General features: G+C 42.2%; 1 protein-coding gene across 6 annotated transcripts in view; it reads left to right on the top strand.

Annotated features, from left to right (window-relative positions):
* The first annotated feature begins 12399 nt into the window (after positions 1–12399).
* LOC114703442 (membrane-spanning 4-domains subfamily A member 12-like) overlaps positions 12400–13852 on the top strand; it is a 44164-nt gene continuing 42711 nt past the window's right edge. For 4 of the 6 annotated variants that reach the window (XM_037204836.1, XM_037204835.1, XM_037204818.1 and 1 more), the window contains exon 1: positions 12400–12778. The gene's annotated coding sequence lies outside the window, so the exon portion shown is untranslated. The remainder of the gene's footprint in view (positions 12779–13852) is intronic. The other 2 variants (XM_028884291.2, XM_037204826.1) reach the window with 1 other exon arrangement.

Genomic DNA, 13852 nt, shown 5'->3' with positions numbered 1-13852 from the left:
TATGTTTGTCTTTCCATGTGGGAAATTCAGCATGAATTTATTTCATTGTCACAAATTAATCAGGGGTTGAATCTGGTCAGCCTGAGTTAAAGGGTTTCTCTAAGCCCAAGAAATCTCATGAATGGGCACATATTTTCTAGCATGGACTCTATGCCTAATATTGATGAAGTGAAGTAATGCTGACTCAAAGCAATTTCATAATTAAAAGATAGATAATAAGCACTTCATCATCAGTGAGGCAGACTATCTCTAAACATCAAACATCTAACTAACCAGTTATGGTTAAATGATGCATAATTTATACTGTGGATTGTATAGTACTATCAGATATATCTTTATGTAACTGAGACTACATAAATGAATGTCCACAGAACTCTTTTACTAGAAAGTCCATTTTCTGCAATATTTTATTCCTTTTCCCACAGCTTTTCTCTTTGACTCACTATATATGAATTTTAAATAAATTATCTTTCCAGCAATATTCTGCTGTGTCTGTGAACACCTTTTGTGTTGGTCATCTTTCTGTTTCTGTGACAAAATGCCTGAGGAAAACAACTCCTAAAAGAGAAAAGTTTGTTTGGGCTTCCCCTTTCAAAGACTGCAGTCCACGTTTAGCTGGATCTACTTCTTTTAAGGTTGTGGTAAAACAGCACCATGATGAGGAGAATATGGCAGAGCAAATCTGCTTACATCATAGAAGCCAAGGAGAGGGAGGGAGAGGGGATGGAGAGGGGGGAGAAAAGGAGGAAGGGGGAGGGAGGGGGAGACAGGGATGGGGAGAGGAAGAGGAAGGGGAGAGAGGGAGGGGAAATGGGGAAGAGAGGAAGAAAGAGGGAGGGAAAGGAGGAGAGAGAGAGAATGAGAGCAGAAGAACGGGAGAGGAAGAGAGAGAACAATAACCAGAGGGTCCCCACCTCGCAATCACCACAGATTGGAACCAAGCCATTAGCATGTGGACCACTGGAGAACACAAAGCCTAAACCAAAGCCCCCTTCCCTCCTTCCTACTTTTTTGAACCCCATAACCTGCTCCCACTTCCCTGTCTTCATAAACAACTGATCGATGGTGCAAAAGATGCATATTTTATATGTAAGTGCCCCCAGAAAAGGTCCGTGGCGTCTTATTATACTCATATGTGTAATTCACATAGATCATACACACACACACACACACACACACACACACACACACACACATACCTTTCTCCTCGTAGTAGTATGTTTTTAAAATCCACTCATGTTGCTATTTGTATATCAGTTGAGTTTTAAATGCTGCCTGATAGTCTGTGGCATCTATGTCAGCACATTTACACATTCCTTCTTCCAGGAATGTACATGTAGGCTATGTTTTCTTCCCTTGAATAATTTCTTTGGGACATGTATTCTTCAGCAGAGTATCTAATATATATGTGTATACCCAACACACACACACACACACACACACACACACACACACACACACACACACACACCATTTGCTTAAAGAGAATAAGAAGTGCCACCATTTAGAACATTCCTCCATTGCAGACTACTTGATGTTGTATACTTTTTTCTACATTGTACTCTGTATTCTCTTGGTCACTTAAGGGCTCACAGATGTTCTTTTTGCCATGGCTTAGAACTGGAGTTCACATGAGCAGTGAGTAGTCATCTACTCTGTGTTCCTGGTGAACTTGAAACCACAGTTCTGAGAGACAGTGGAATACACAGAAGAAGCAAGAAGAAATACAGAATGAGGAACAAGATTCGAATACATGAAGGATAATGGAATAATAGATGAAATAAAGTTCATAACCCACGGAAAGAAGTGAGCTTAATTATGTAGAAATGTAGACACTAGCAAATAGAACTCTTAATTCTTAGTGAGCAAGGAAGTAATGAGTGACGTATGAATACATACACTCGAGAGAGATGATGGAAAAATGTGAAGGCCTTTAATTTGCCTTTCAAACAAATAGAAAGCCATCTAAAAATGGGGGGAGGGGAGAAAATGGCTCAGTAGATTGCCACACAAGCATGAGTACCTTTGTTTGAGTCCTCAGAACCCACATAAAGCCAGGCATGTGTAGCACACACATCTGTTATCCCCCATCTCATATGAAGATACTGGGTGACTGAGACAGGAGCATTCCCAGAACCTCACTGCTAATTGTTCAGTTGTTGCCATCTGAGGCTGTGTTGTTGTTTGAATGTGAAATGTCTCTCATAGGCTCATGTGTTTGAAAGCTGGGTTCCCAGTGGTGGTGCTGTTTAGGAGAAGGTGCTTTGCTAGGGGTAGTATGTCACTAGGGGGAGGGGTTGAGGTTTTACAGCCTGGCTACTTTTCTTGATCTCTCTTTGCCTCCTGACTTCCAGACGGACCTTAGGCTCCTGCTACCATGCCTTCTCTACCAGGATGGATTCTGTCCTTTTGGAATTGTAAGCCAAAATAAACCCTTTCTTCCCCCAAGTTACCTTTTGTCTGGAACCTTTCTCACAGCAAACAAAATGAAACTAAAACAGGCTGTTATGAATAATGTGATCGTAAATATTCATGAACAAGTTTTTATGGAGTTATGTTTTAAAATTTATGGGGATATATACCAAGGAGAATAATCACTAATGATACAGGAAAAACATAGGCAACCCTTAGAAGAGCATCTACTATTTCAAGTCTACTTATTCCAAAGTATCTGCACAATTTACAAGCAAAGTTTATGGGTTCCAAGCTCTCAGAATATTCATCAACACTTGTTTTTGTCTGTCTTTCTCCCTTATATTTACCCTAGTGGGTGGGAAATGGCATCTTGATGTGGTGTGTTAGTGCGGCTTGGATTTGCATTTAGATAATCAGTAACAGAGTTCAACCTCTTTTTGTGAGTTTATTGACCATTGCAAATCTTCTCTGAAGATATAGACTCTTTTGTCAATGTTTAATAAGGTCACATTATTATCCTCATTACAGGTTGTAAAGGGTCTTTATATATCCTCAACTGAAATCCCTTCTGAGATGTATGTGGATACTGTGAGATTTCAACCTGAATCCTTGCAAATAAAATTTGCTTTCATTATATGAGTCATCATTTTTTTACACTTTTATTTATTATGTACAAAATAATGGGTTTTACTATAACAGTTCATACATGCATTTCATTGTGATTTGTCCATGGTCATTCCCAAATTACCCTCCCTTGATAGGTCACTGAAGTTAGTTTGTATGGTTTTATTTTTAAAATTGCCTCTATGCTCATCCAAGAAATTGCCCTATAGTTTAAAGGCTTCTATTATGTTGTGATCTATTTGTTTGATTTGTAGCAGGGAGGAACTTGCAGCAATCTTCCTTCTTCAGCCTCCTAAATTCTGGGACTACAGGTGTGAATTGCCACCTTTGTTATCAAGGGAGTAGCCTTTTAGACTAGTTTGGTAGTTCTTTCTGAAGCACTGGGTGAGTGGAGACTGTCTCCTGTTTCCATCTGAGTTCTTGTCTGCCCTCCTTCCAAGAATGGAGTGGGTAGAAAATAATAGAGAAACAATAAGGTAACTATTTGCAAGAAGAGCATCACAATTTTAAAAGAAAAAATTCCAAGGCCCTTGGTGGCAAGAGACACTAAGCAAGAGGCCATGTTCCAGCTCTAAGTCCACAGTAAGCTTGGGGTGAGAGGTTGCATGTGTTACAGGTCTGCAATCTCCAGGGGCTTTGGGGTGCCAGCCTAGAGCAATCTCTTACAGACCAAGTCTGCAGTATGCCAAAGAGAGTTCTCCAGGAGCTTCCCGCCCAGGGCAGACACTTCAGGCATGAGAAACCATTGAGTTCATCTCCTGTTTCCATCTTCCTCGAGTCTTGAGCACTCATGAACAGTCCATACCCAGAGCCAGCATCTGGGCTCTGAAGACTGGTGTCTTCCTCCTCCATCAAGTGTTCCATGACTAAAGTGTGCATTGAAGCCTTGAGCATGCCAGAATTTATTGAGAAACCAGCTGGGCCCTAGCTGGTTGAATGTGGGCACACAGCAAGGTAAGACTTAGGATCTATGAGGGAAGAGCTATCAACCTCTAACTTTTGGATGTTCCCAGTGATTCCAGTCATCTTTGCCAGCTTCTGCCTGCTCTTTCTGGCTTGTTCATACTCAGGACTCTGGCTGTTAAGCCGGAGCTCTCATGTGGCAGGGATTTGTGTCTTTTACAGATGCTGCTGCTACACTGACAGCCATCAGCTGTCTACTCTTGTCCTCAGGCTTGAGTTGACTGTCAGAGCCCTGCAGCATATGGGGAGCTCACACTGGGGCTCTTCCTACCCCTATCACTTCTTTGTTGTTGTTGTTTTCCTTTATTTTATTACTAGTTATTTGAGAGTTTTATTCAATGTGTGTTAATCATATTCACCCTCTTTTCTACCTCTTCCCCAACTTACCCCTTTCCTACACACTCAACTTTGTGTCCTTTTTGTTTTAATCCTTCAAGACCCGTGTGTGTTGCCCAAATACACATTCTTGGATGTGTGGTCTTCCACTGGAGAGTCATCAACTTACTAAGGGCTTCTCTCTCTCTCTCTCTCTCTCTCTCTCTCTCTCTCTCTCTCTCTCTCTCTCTCTCTCTCCCCCAGCAACTAACAGTTGCCAGTAGCTTCATGGCTAGGGGTGGGATTGCATGCCCCTCTGCCTGTTAGAATTTGGTCTGGTGTGGGCTTGCACAAGTTTTGTACATGCTGTGACAAATGCTGTGAGTTCATGTGTGTAGCTGCCCTGCCATGTCCAAAAGATAATGTTTCCTTAAAGTCATCCATCTCTCCTGTTTTTACGTCCTGTCTGTCCCCTCATTCTCGGTGATCCCTTCTCTTACCTGTTAGAACACGTGTCAAATGTCACTGGAAATGATGTACTTTCTGGTCCAGAGCAAACTTAATGAAGGACAAGGAGAGGTGATAAAACAAAGCTTCAAATTATAACTTTGAGGTTAAGTGGGATGGTTAAATGGGATTCATCATATATGTTTCTGTGTGTCCACAAAATCTCAGTAAACCCAAGATCCTAACAGGACTTCAAACTTCCCTCATCATCTCCCTGGTTCCCTGTCCTCCCTCCCTGCATGAGCCTCCTCCTAGAATATCTTGGGAGACTGGCTTCTTGCCAGACCTGTGGTGGTATTGCATTCCCCAAAATATTGTGCACTCTAATAAACTTATCTGGGGTCAGAGACAGAACAGCCACAATATTAAACATAGAGGTTAGGCAGTGGTAGCACATGCCTTTAATCCTAGCATTCCAGAGGCAGAAATCCCTCTGGATCTCCGTGAGTTCAAGGTCGCATTGGAAACAGCCAGGCATTGTTGCTAGAGTTTTCCTGCCTTGCCCACAGTCAGGACAAATCTTTGTCACCCGCCAGTCCCACAGCCACTCAGACCCAACCAAGTCAACACAGAGACTTATATTGCATACAAACTGTATGGCCACGGCAGGCTTCTTGCTAACTGTTCTTATAGCTTAAATTAACCCATTTTTATAAATCTATACCTTGCCACGTGGCTGCTGGTGGCTTACCGGCATGTTCACATGCTGCTGGTCATGGCGGTGGCTGCAGTGTCTCTCCCCCGTTCTTCCTGTTTCCCCAATTCTCCTCTCTCTTTGTCCCGCCTATACTTCCTGCCTGGTCACTGGCCATCAGTGTTTTATTTATATAGAACAATATCCACAGAACTTCCCCTTTTCTTCTTTTTTTAAAAAGGAAGGTTTTAACTTTAACATGGTAAAATTACATATAACAAAACAATTATTGAGCAAGAATTGCAGTTACAATATTAAAGAAGATGTCCTATGTATCTTATATTTGTGAGTTTAAGGTTTTATATCTAACTTATCTTTTATCATAATTGAGGAAATTACAACTATCTAGTCTTCAACCATATCAAAGACCTGAGAAGGAACATAATGGTACCTGAGAAATGGTAGATGGATGTAAGCAACTTTCAGGAATCTTGCAAGAGTAGACAGAGACAGCTGGCAGCCTGGACAGTCACCTAATGTTTCTCAGCATTGTTGGTGCATTCAAAGTGGCTACAGGCCTAGAGTATCTGATAGACCATTTTTATAAGCAGGAATTCTGAAAGACCATCTTACCCTGTCTTGGCAGAGTACAGTGGTCGCTTTCCTTGTGTCCTGCTTGTCCAGGAAGGACAGTATTGCATTTGTACTGTCAGCAGTTGAGGCAAGGGCAGTTCTTTGCCCAGTAGGCCATTTTGTGCCAAGAAGACAAACTTCCAAATGGAAATGTCTTAGAAGCCCAACATTCTCTCGGGATCAAATTGGTGCAGCCAGGAGCAATTGTGTCTCATGTCAACAGAATTCTAAGTTATTTAAATGCCATATTCTCTAGGTCTATGAAGTGTTTGAAGATTGCCTATCTATCTGAAATATATCTATGTATACCTAGAAGACAACTAACATGGCTACAAATATGATTATCATAGATGACTAATTATTAATCTATTTCTTATTTATCCATTACAATTTTAAATGAGTTACATAAACATAATACCTCAAACAAGAATAGAAATATATATATATATATATATACACAGTATAACAAAATTAACTTTAAGTTTGTATCAATAAACTAAAATTTATACCAATGTAAAACATTTTAAACATAAACTAAAATCTATACCAATGTAAAACATTTTAAACAAGTTGTTCTTTAAAAGTAGGTTCATTAATCTACCCTTTTATCTTATCATCTCTATATCCTATATATCTATATCATATTCCCTTTTCTTTTTTAGAAAGAGATCACATTTATAATCAACCTGTTTTAAATAAAAATATTGGTTTTTCTATGTCCCATACCAGAGGGCTCTTTTGATTTGGGACAGAAGAATCTTAACCATTTTTTTTAAAAATATGTCTGGGTTTAGAGGGGGAGTGAGTCAATTCCACCTCTAAAGCCAGCTTCGTATATTTGGGTATTTGGGCATAGCATCTCTTACTACTTCCTGCTGGAGGGGGGCGCTGTATCTTATGGGGACACAAAATTTTAGGCCTATCGGGTAGTCCGTGAGGCTGTATTGTGTGAACCAGTTGCCTTGAAACCTCTCTGGATGTTAGATCATCTGGGCCATGGTGTCATCAGAGATCTTTCAGGGGGTCTTGGCTGGTCAAACCTGATGTATCTTAATCTGGAACAAATCTATAGCCTCTGGCTTTCTGTGAAAACAAAAGCAGAACCTCTTTTCCAAAGTAACATATCCTTATATCCAAATTTTGAAGTCAAGGTACCTTTAAAATATACATTTTGCATAACTGAACAGCTTTTGTAATCAAATGTTGTTTTTTTTTAGTTACGAATATCAAAGAGAACATAATCCAGATTCTCTGTGTGGTAGCCATCTTTACGTGGCTTATTTTTTTATATTACCTTGAGCCTATTGCTTTAAACTTCAGCCTTTTAAGCCTGAAACAGCACTGGCACTGTGGCTGCTGGCTCCACCCACTTTAGCTTCCCAACATGGTGGTGGTACATTTTCCGCCAGCTCTGGGAGCCATCAACTCTCAGAAATAGTGGATCTATGCTTCTATCAAGGCAGCGTGTAGCCCAGAAATCTCTTTTTGTTTTGTACTAGCAAAGGCTAAATCCACCACACAGCTTAATGTGCCACTTGCAGAGGCCTCATTCTTGCCATACTGCAGGTCAAGTGTACAAGCCAGGAACCCGCCATAGTAGCTAGTAGCTCAAACACACATGCTGCCACTAACTTGAAAGAGACAACTAGGAACTGTTTTTAGCTCCGTTTTAGAATCTTTTTACTCAGGTTTTAGGTGGAAACTCTTGCCCCACATTGGGCGCCATTTGTTGCTAGAGTTTTCCTGCCTTGCCCACAGTCAGGACAAATCTTTGTCACCCGCCAGTCCCACAGCCACTCAGACCCAACCAAGTAAACACAGAGACTTATTTTGCATACAAACTGTATGGCCACGGCAGGCTTCTTGCTAACTGTTCTTATAGCTTAAATTAACCCATTTTTATAAATCTATACCTTGCCACGTGGCTGGTGGCTTACTGGCATCTTCACATGCTGCTGGTCATGGCGGTGGCTGCAGTGTCTCTCCCCCGTTCTTCCTGTTTCCCCAATTCTCCTCTCTCTTTGTCCCGCCTATACTTCCTGCCTGGTCACTGGCCATCAGTGTTTTATTTATATAGAACGATATCCACAACAAGGCATGGTGACTCACACCTTTAATCCCAGATGGCAGAAAGCAGGAAGATATATAAGGCGTGAAGACCAGAAACTAGAAGCTTTTGGCTGGTTAAGCATTCAGGCTTTCGAGGAGCACAGTTCAGCTGAGATTCATTGGGATGAGGACACAGAAGCTTCCAGTCTGAGGAAACAGGATCAGCTGAGGAATTGGGAAGTGAGGTTAGCTGTGGCTTGTTCTACTTCTCTGATCTTCCAGCATTCACCCCAATAACTGGCCTCGGGTTTGTTTTTATTAATAAGAACTTTTAAGATTCCTGCTACACAGACCTGATCCCTGCCCTCTGCTTGCCCCAGGTATCCCTGAGCTTCTCTCTGTCCGCTTCTTTATGCCTTTGATCACATTTCCCCCGTCAGCGAGGCTCTTGTGTACCCCTCCCATTACCATGCACCCCATATACCTCTGTACTAAGATTTATTTTTTCTCCTTAGCGTTCACTAATTCTGACATGACATTTTCTTGTGGGTCTTGTTTACTACTGTTTTCACTATAATAAAGTCCCCCAAAGAGGTGTTCCACTAGTTTTCTTCATTGTTGTTTGAGACCAGTGCCTGGCACATACAAGTCCTCAATGAAAATGCATTGAATGTTAGGCCATAAGAGGGAGCCTACTGTTGTAATTTTGCTAAGTGCTCATGCTGTCAAATTGTGTTCTAAATATTTATATTTATTTCCGTAGATCTGTACTGCTCTGAACCTTGGTCAGAGAAGCTTTTTTCGGCAGTAAGTAGAAGTTAATGCAGAGATTCATAGCCAAAGTGCTGAGAATAAAGGGCTGTAAGTGTCCAGCTGTATATGGCTCCTCCATATCAACCTCCCCAATCCAAGGCTCAGCAGACATAGAAGAGATGACAGAAAGAATGTAAGAGCCAGAGGAAAAGGGTAAAACTTCAAAATACTATCTTTTGGCCGTTACACAAACTCATGGCAGCTGTGGCTACCTACACAAGACCTATGTAAGGTAAAACCAGTTAAAAATCCCAGTATGGATGGAGGCCTTCCTGGGGCCTTCCCCCTCGGTGAGGAACTATTGGTAGCTGGTAGTGGCTGGGGGAAGGACAGTCATTTTTCTCTGGAAATGTGACACTGGTAGGTTGCTCTTGCCCTAGTGAATAGCCCTATACTTACCAGCTTAGGCAGCATTTATGGACTCAGTGTATTACACAGGGGAGAGGTAGTAAAGTTTGGAGGAAGATATGTTGGAGATCTCCAATGAGTCGGAGAGGGGAGGAAGAGTGGATATAATCAAGATTCACTGTATACATGAATGAAATTTTCGAATAATAAATTTAAATTCTATTTAAAAAATTTATCAATTTCCAATACACCAAAAAAACATTGTTGCCAACTGCTATCTGTAATTCATCATCTGTTAGAAATAAGAATCACTTGTTCCTACCATATATGACTGAACACTAAATAGGAAGCTCCCTGTGAGGGACATAGGTAATGTGGGAATGTGTTTATAAAATAATCTTGATCTTCAAACTGCTGTAGCACAAATTTGTGAAGTACCTATTCTGCCAAAGGAGAGACTGAGTAACCAAAAAGTTAAATGGAAAATGCTTACAAGGTTGTGTTCACCACATCTAGTTTCTTGGGGTATGGGAGCTTTCAGAAATTGTTTTTATTTAAAAAAATATATATATATAATTACATGATTTCCCTACTCCTCCTATGTCCTTCCCACTCCTCCCCCCAAAGCCCTCCTATATAAATGAATAAACATATAAATACAGCCTTGCTGAGTTCCTTCAGTGTTGCCTACATGTATATGTTTCTAGGGTAACCACTTAGTATTGGGTAACCAATCAGGGGCCTCATTCCCCAGGAAGACAGATCTCCTTCTCTCAGCAGTTGTTGTTTGCCCCCTTCTATCCCTATGTTTCTTTTTTTTCATGTTTTTTTTAATTATTATTATTTATTTTACAATACTATTCAGTTCTACATAATAGCCACAGATTCCCTTGTTCTCTCCCTTACAGCCCCCCTCCCCATCCCCCCGGCACACCTCCCATTCCCACCTCCTCCAGATCAAGGTTTCCCCGGAGGACTGGGATCGACCTGATAGACTCAGTCCAGGCAGGTCCAGTCCCCTCCTCCCAGATTGAGTCAAGCGTTCCCTGCATAAGTCCCAGGTTTCAAACAGCTAACTCATGCAATGAGCCCAGGATCTGGTACCACTGCCCAGATGCCTCCCAAACAGATCATGCCAATCAACTGTCTCACCTATTCAGAGGGCCTAATCCAGTTGGGGGCCCCTTAGCCTTTGGTTCATAGTTCATGTGTTTCCATTCATTTGGTTATTTGTCCCTGTGCTTTATCCAACCTTAGTTTCAACAATTCTCGCTCATATAAACCCTCCTCTTTCTCACTAATTAGACTCCCAGCGCTTCACCCGGGGCCTAGCCATGGATGTCTGCATCCAGATGCTATGTTCATATCAGCATTGTTTGTAATAGCCAAAACCTGGAAACAACCTAGATGCCCTTCAACTGAAGAATGGATAAATAAATTGTGGCACATATACACAATGGAATACTACTCAGCAGAGAAAAACAATGACATCATGAGCTTTGCAGGCAAATGGATGGATCTAGAAAAAATCATCCTGAGTGAGGTAACCCAGACTCAGAAAGACAAATATGGTATGTACTCACTCATAGGAAGATGCTAGATGTGGAACAAGGATGACTGGACTGCTACTCACATCACCAGTGAGACTACCTGGAAAACGGGACCCCAAGAAAGACACAGAGAAATGGATGAGATCTACATGAACAGCCTGGACATGAGTGGGAGCAATGAAGGGCGAGGGTCAAGGAAAAGAGAGCGGGAGATCCCAGCTGGATCAAGAACAGAGAGGGAGAACAAGGAATAGGAGACCATGGTAAATGAAGACCACATGAGAAAAGGAAGAAACAAAGAGCTAAAGAGGCCCACAGAAATCCACAAAGATACCCCCACAAAAGACTGCTGGCAATGGTCGAGAGACAGCCGGGACTGACCTACTCTGGTGATAGGATGGCCAAACACCCTAATGGCTTTTTTTTTTTTAACTTTCCATACGCTATATGTAGGTATGTATGTATGTATTATGTATATAGGTTTTTCGAGACAGGGTTTCTTTGTGTATCTTTGTGTATCTTTGGTGCCTGTCCTAGAACTCACTCTGTAGACCAGGATGGCCTGGAACTCACAGATACCTGCCTGCCTCTTCCTCCCACATACTGGGAGGTGTGCTATAGTTTATCAGATCTTTCCCCTTCCAGAAGTCTTCCCAGATATTTCCCGTCTCCCTACCCACCCAACTTCATATTGTTTCTCACTCTCAAAAGAAAAAAAAAAAAAAAAAATCAGAGAAAAAAAAAAAAAAAAAAAAAAAACACTAAGCAGTAACAACACACACACAGGGAAACATGGAATCCATCTTGTGTTAATCAACTAAAAGCATGCCTGGGCTTGCTGCATGAGATAGCTGTTTGAAACCTGGGACTTATACAGGGATGCTTGGCTCAATCTGGGAGGAGGGGACTGGACCTGCCTGGACTGAGTCTATCAGGTCGATCGCAGTCCTCGGGGTGGCCTTGATCTGGAGGAGGTGGGAATGGGGGGTGGGCTGGGGGGAAGGGGAGGGGGCAGGAAGGGGGAGAACAAGGGAATCTGTGGCTGTTATGTAGAACTGAATAGTAATGTAGAACTGAATAGTATTGTAAAATAAAAGAAAAAAATTAAAAAAAAAAAAAAAAAAAAAAGCATGCACAAATTCAAGCCAGACAAAATCCCAGCAAGGAAGAGGGGAAGTGGGCACAAAGTCCCACCCCTAACCAAGACCCTGTTTGCAAATGATACTTGCTGAAGGGGGAAATCAATTTTCTCCAACCTAGTGACAAGGTGTGTGCTTCTTCAAAAAGGGCGGTCTCGGACGGGCACTGGGTCGCCAACACTCGGTGGTAGAGGCTGACACAGTGACTCCCCCCACTCCACCCGAGCTGTGTGGCGCGAAGGGACAAGGACAGAGAATAAGATACTGGCACTTCTAGGACAGCTGTGTGTTTGGCAGCTGCTCCCTTTATCCTCAGATGAACTGTGGAATCAGCAGGGCTGCTGCGTGCCACCGCCACTGTGCCCGGTGCCCACGTGGGCCTCTTGCGTAGCGCCCTTAGTAACCAAGCTCTTGCCCACAACCGCAGCTTTAGATTCTCCCGAGTGGGGGATGAAGGGGTACCACCCAGGCAGCAGTGTCCACCAGGCTTCCCTGGCTGCGAGGCTGCGAGGCCCCCCACAGAGGGCACTGTCCACCAGACCACACCACTGGCCCTGATGTGAGTGTGGGAGCCTTGACCCAGGTGCCATTAAGACTCAGACGGGGTCACACCAAGGACAGGTTTCGAGGCCATGGCCCCTGGACTCTCTCATCCTGAGTTCTCCCATTGCTAGGAATGTTTTTCTGGTAACAGTAGCTGAATTGCGATAGCCAAGCTCATCTATGTCTTTGGGAGAGATTCAGACGTCTAGGCAGTTTGCCCGGCTTCACGTCGGAGAATCTTCTAAGTAAGTGAACGCCAGTGGAAAGGTTGCCCGTATTGGATGCACACCATCACAAATCAAGACACCCAGGTTATGTGATCCACCAGATTTGAGGTCTAGGTTGAAACTTGTTTATCCTTATACCTGTGTTTATCCCTATACCTAACACTTTCAACAACCCTGGAGTGTCCTTTTGAACCTGGAGTCTGCATCACCAGGATCCTTAAAGTGATCTTCTCACACCCCAGATACATATATTCATATAGCCTAGATTTTATACATTGCCATCCCACACATACCACCCAAATTTGATGAAAGTTACTGAGTTCCAGCTTGTTCTTAGGAACAATAGCAAACACCACAGTGACTCTATCTATTCCACCCTCCCTCTGTGAGCAGACACTTCTTTAACTCCTCTTTGTTAATATTAAGCCGATGAATGGCTTGAGCCCATAGGATAAGACCCTGCCACCTCAGATACCCTGAACCAAAAGCCGTCCTGCTGGGTTGTTACAAACATCGGGAGCCCACAGAAACTTAGATAGGCATCATGCACTATAGAGCTCCAGGGATGTGTCACATGGTATGTGCTTAAAATCTGCAGTGTTGAGAATGAATATGACACAAACACACAAAAATTTGACACCTTGGTGGACCAGAAACTGATCAGAAATTGCTGGAGTATGATTTAGTGATCATATAAGCTTTTGTTTCCATGGAACCTTCCTTCTTGAGACATACTTTTACTGCACATGGAAATAATGTATTTTCACTGTCATTTGTCTTAATATCTTTTTTTACTTTTTAATTGTTATTATTAATTTAGCATATTTACATGAATTTATAAGAATTTAAATTTTCCTTATTTTACTGAGGGTGTCAAGTTCCATCCCATAGTGACTGGTGACAAGGATGTCAGTATAATTTCAATCTTAATTTTTTTTCTCATTTGCACTGTATTTTAAATGTTTGTCACCACATTTACTTTGAAATTTCTCATTTTATTAGTATTAAAACCCACAGAAACCACTAGCCTGGCTCATGGGAACTCAGAGAGTCTGAACCAACAACCAGGAGCCTGCATGGACTGACCTCAGC

The sequence above is a fragment of the Peromyscus leucopus genome, chromosome 1 (assembly GCF_004664715.2).
Source record: "Peromyscus leucopus breed LL Stock chromosome 1, UCI_PerLeu_2.1, whole genome shotgun sequence".
Classification (NCBI taxonomy): Eukaryota; Metazoa; Chordata; class Mammalia; order Rodentia; family Cricetidae; genus Peromyscus; species Peromyscus leucopus.
The sequence above is the reverse complement of the archived record's forward strand: the minus strand, read 5'-3'. Positions and strand labels throughout refer to the sequence as shown.